At 57.6% G+C, this 5,174-nt stretch overlaps 1 pseudogene; it reads right to left on the reverse strand.

Annotated features, from left to right (window-relative positions):
* Positions 1-206: 206 nt before the first annotated feature.
* LOC123164042 (peroxidase 1-like) lies at positions 207-2,325 on the reverse strand (annotated as a pseudogene).
* Between the last annotated feature and the right edge of the window lie 2,849 nt (positions 2,326-5,174).

Here is a 5,174-nt window from a genome sequence, read left to right on the forward strand (position 1 = left end):
TAGTAGTTGCACTGCATAATCAGTGCGTGAAGATTAAGGTCTTGACAATTTAAAGATAAACATATCAATTCAATGATTGTTAAAGAATGTTTTTACTCAATGCTACTTACTGACGATAATAAATCATATACAACTACAAGGAACAGTATCAGACAGACATCCGCGAATTAACTCGTACAGTTACAACTTACAAGTACAACTAAGAGTCAACGAACGCTAGTTGGGGCGTAGCACTTCTTCCTGATCTCTCCCTCGGCCCCGGTGAGCACGCCGACGTCGCCCATCTTGATCATGGACGCCCTGAAGTCCTTAAAGAACTCGCCGTCGAACTTGCCGGTAGCGATGCACTGGACGTAGTCCCTGGTGGTGTCGTCGAAGAGGAGAGCCGCGTCGGAGCGGAAGAGGCCCCTCCGCTTGGCGACGTGGCGGTAGTAGCTGGTGTCGAAGGTCTTGAAGCTCCCGAGGTCCATCCCAGACAGCATAGCGCGGTCGTCAAAGCTCTTGCACTTGAGCCTCAGCTTGTCGGCGTACTCACTGTCCAAAGACGGGTCGACGAGGCCGTAGGCACCGCTCTCGCCGGTGCTGTTGTAGAGCCGGTCGACAAAAGACAGGCAGTGCGCCGTGCCCAGTGTGTGGGCGCCGGAGAGGACGACGAGGTCCTTGAGATCGAGGCCCTTGGAGACGAAGATCTTGGCGAGCAGAGGGACGTCGCTGGAGGCCGGGGGCAGCTCGTCGCTGGACTCCGTGGCACTGGACAGCCTTCCGTCTCTCCTTCCCAACGCCACTGGCCAGAAGGGGCCCTTGGTCAGCACGACGGCGTCGCGGGACATGAGGGTGAGCATGTCAGCGCAGGAGACGATGCCCGGGTACGCGGCCTCGAGCTTGGCCTTCACCCGCTCCACGGAGTCGAACCCTCACAGGCTCTTGTTGGGCTTGGCGTCCTTCTCCGCCACGTTGCCGTCGGTGGATTCGAGCAGGACAGAGGCGTCACAACCTGCCTTGCCATTCAATACCCATCTCTGTATCGTATTGTCAACGACGTGATGCTTTCGTTGTAACGATACTTCAATCCATTCCTCTTAATATTCAGTTCAGAAGGACGCTAGTCGGCAATCGTTGGGAAGATTGGCTTCATCTAGTTAGTAGACTGATGGAGATTCAGCTGTCTCAACAGCTTGATAAATTACGCTGGAAGCTTACTAGGTTCGGAGAGTTTACAGTTAAATCGATGTATCTTGATGTTATCAATTCAAGTTCTATTCCTAGTTCTAAACATGTTTGAACTGTCAAAGTTCCTTTGAAAATCAAACTGTTTATGTGGTTTGTACATAAACAAGTAATATTAACCAAGGACAATTTGGCAAAGCGTAATTGGACAGGACCTACTAGGTGTAGTTTCTGTGATCGAGATGAAACTATCAAACACCTTTTTCTTGATTTCCCGTTAGCCAAAGTTCTATGGCGGACGGTCCACATTGCATTTAATATTACTCCGCCCAGTTCTGTCAGCACGTTATTTGAAACGTGGCTTAACGGGATAGAGTCCGAAATAGCGAGACACATTCGCGTAGGAGTATGTGCTTTATTGTGGGCAGTCTGGAACTGCAGAAATGATTTGGTTTTTACCAGAACAACAAATATTCATTTTTTGCAGGTTATTTTCTGAGCCACTGCGTTGATCCGTATGTGGTCGCTACTCACTCCGACGGAGGCCAGGGAGCGTTTGGTTACTGGATCTATCCGATGGGAGATGGTAGCACGGGATATCTTCAACCGGTTTGGATGGCGGTCATGTAATATGATAGGCAATTAGTTTACCTATCTTTCTTATGTCAGCCAGTTGTGGCTTTTTCTGGCTAGTTTGTTATTGGCCCTTAGGCTTTTTGTGAGCTTTTTTTTATTTTTGTATGAGACTTTAAGACCTTGTTGAACCTATTTGCTTATTTAATAAGTTGGCCGTATGCATCGTTCTGATGCAGAGGCCGGAGAGTTCCCCTTTTCGAAAAAAAAGAGGCGTTACAACCCTAAAATTTAATTTGTGTTGCATGTAAGTATACATTTCATGATCAATAAGGATAGAAATACGATAATATGCAGGCTAGGAAAGTTATGTACCCTGACGAAGCAGTCGTGGAAATGGAAACGGAAGAGTGGGCCGGCGAGGCTGGGCGCGGCGGCGATGATCTTGGCCATCTCATCGCGGACGATCTTCTCGGCGTCCGGGCATGTCTTGGTGTAGAAGCCGATCTCCAGCTGAGCCACGGCTGCCGAGCTAGCTGCGAGAGCCAGCAGGGCCAGAGGGAGCAGCAAACACCTGACCGCCATGGACCTTAACCAATTGCACGATCAAATTATGGTCCAATTAAGTGGCTACGGACAAGAACGTTTCAGTACTAGCAATATCTATGTCGAGGAAATGGACGGATGATGTGTATTTGTCCTCGCAATCCCTGTATTTATACATATATGCCGGCCGGCCAGTTACGTAGTCTTGGGTGCATGTCGACGCAAACCTGGCCAAACGGGCCTATTAATCGTGCAGGCACGATAGCCCGCGTGCCTGGCACGTCATGGGCCGGCACGGCACAAGGCTACGCGAGGCATGCATGCATGCAGCCATGCTGCATCGAACGTGCCTCTGGCTGCGGCGCTGCGCGCCTGCGCACGGCCAGACGCGGCTTTTTTTAAAACACAAAATCGGGCCATCTCGTGCCAGACGTGCCCACGGGCCAGCACGTGTAGCCATGGGCTGTGCCTGTGCCTGGGAGGGCAGCACGCGTGCCAGCCCGGCACGGCCCAAGTAGTTAGCGTGCCTGGCCGGGCCGTGCCGTGCCTGGCCCGTTTAACCCAGACCGGGCCGTGCCGTGCCGGGCCGGCCCATCTGGCCAGGTATGTGTCGACGTGTGACAACCTGTTATCTATGTGCACATGAATGTGCTAACTACCATCTCAATACAACCGCCTCAGTTATCAACTGATTCGGACGCGGCTAAACGGCCAAGTCAATGTAGAAAAAAAGGGGAAGAAACTAGATATGTCAACGAGGCCGTTCAGTCGTTGATGATTGGCGTCCAGCGCATGCCATGAATCTATTACGAAAAACAAGTTTCAGCGGAAGGCAATTATCCCGCCTCCTCCTCTGAGCGCCGGCGGCCACCCCGGTCCCGGCGGACACCACCCGCGCCGGCCACCACTCTGGTGTCGGCGGCCACCTCCCACCCGCCGGCCGCCATCCCCGCGCCGGCGTCCACCGCCTTCCCGTCATGGCTTCGTGGGTCTCCCTCTCGGCCTCCTCCTCCTCGTCGGGAGCGTCGTCTGCGCGCCCACGGCCACCCCTCCGCTCCACCATCGTCGTCCCCGGGGTTCTCGGCATAGCAATGGGCCCAATCGTCCAAGGCGGGGCGGGCCAGAACCCGCCTCCTGCTCCTCCGCATGCTCAAGCAGGGGCATGGCAGACCAGAACCAGCCGGCGCCCCCGCAGCCCGGCCTCCCCCCACCCCCGCCCGCTACGCGGCGGCGACTCTCGCCGACCCTCCCCACTTGTCGGCTGCCGCGGACTCGCATCCCGGCCGCCCTCCATGGATGCTGCTACAACTGCGGAGACGACCGCCACATCTCGCGGGACTGCACCAATGAGACCTTGTGCGTTCGCTGCAATGGTTGGGGGCATATTGCCAGGGACTGCAAGGCAAGGCGGAGCTCATCTCCGGTGGATGGACAGGGTCTTGGACCGCTGGCGCCCCCTCCCCCCTGTCGTCCCCCTGCCCCTTCGCCGCTGCCCTCCGGCGGCACGCTCGCGCCTGTGGATGCGCCCCCTCCCCCGCCAGGACCACCGCCGTCGGGCGCCATCAGGGTTGTCTGCCCGTGGAGCGAAGTGGTGCGCTCTGGACCGGTGGAGAGCGTCGCGGGCCCTGGCTTTTCGGTTCCCTTCGAGCCGGAGGCAGCGCGCGAGCCTGCGCCCGTGCTCGTGCCGGGGGCGTGCCCCACGGCGGTGGAATCGGTGGAATGCTGCTACATGGAAGAAGACGCGGATCTTTGGCGGATGGAAGAACAGTTGTCCCTAGCGGTCGTGGTCACCATCACCGGCACCAGGCCGGACGTTCATCTGGCTGCGGTTGCGGCGGCGCTGCACGAAGAGTTTCACATTGGTCCGCATGACATGTCGATTCGGCCATTCTTTCTGGAGGATTTCCTTGTTCTGTGCAGTGCCCGGAGTGTTCGTGAGGATGGTTTGCCAGGGTGGCCAGTCCCCGTCCTCCCGGCTGGCTTTTCCCTGTCCTTACGGCCATGGCTGCGTCAGGCGCAAGCTACCGGAGTTTCGCTCCCGTTCCTGGTGCCCCTGGCGCTGGTGGGCGTGCCGGCGCACGCGTGGACACGGCGGACGGTGAACTCAGTGCTCCGGGGGCTCGGGTTGGTCGTTGGTGTGGTGGACAGCACTCCGCGCCGGCATGACATGTCTAGCTTCAAGGTGTGGCTGCGCACTGACCGGCAGGAGCGCCTCCCAACTCAACAGCGGCTATACATTGAGGAGCCAAACACAAGGCGGCACGGCCATCAGCCACGGGCGGCGCGCTCGTCGGCATTGTGGTACAACATCAGGATAGTGAAGCTAGCGGAGCCTGTAGTGGATGAGGATGATGACCCAGAGCTCTCGCCGCCGGCCAGCCCGCCAGGACCGCCGGGGCCCCCTTCCAGGCCGGTTGGCGACGGACCGAGCGGGGATCACCGCGGCCATCGACGCGCCAGGGAAGCTGGGTGGAGCCCAGGTGGGGACTCTGCCTCACCGCCGGCGGCCGGAGCCTCGTCGTCGGCCTCGGCAACGAACGTGGCAGTTGGGCTGATTCAAAATAAAGGGGTCTTGTATCATCACAGTGGTTGTGATGATCGGGTTCGGCAGCAGGAGGGCCCTACAGGCCCCAGGACGGTCGGGCCGGCCATGACCACGGTCGCCATGTGACCAACGAGCCCACTCCCGAGCCAACACATGGAAAGACGAGACGAGCAGCGAATCACGGGGGATGCGGACAGCCTGGTGGATCATTCTAGAGCTGCCCAACCGGCGTCCTCTGCCGCGTCGTGCCATGAGACAGGTCAGCAAGGCCAGGGTGGACGCGTCCAATCACCACCATATGTCACACTTGCTCGGTGGCGGGACCAGGTGGATCAAGCAGAGG

This window comes from Triticum aestivum, chromosome 7D, assembly GCF_018294505.1.
Source record: "Triticum aestivum cultivar Chinese Spring chromosome 7D, IWGSC CS RefSeq v2.1, whole genome shotgun sequence".
Lineage (NCBI taxonomy): Eukaryota > Viridiplantae > Streptophyta > Magnoliopsida > Poales > Poaceae > Triticum > Triticum aestivum.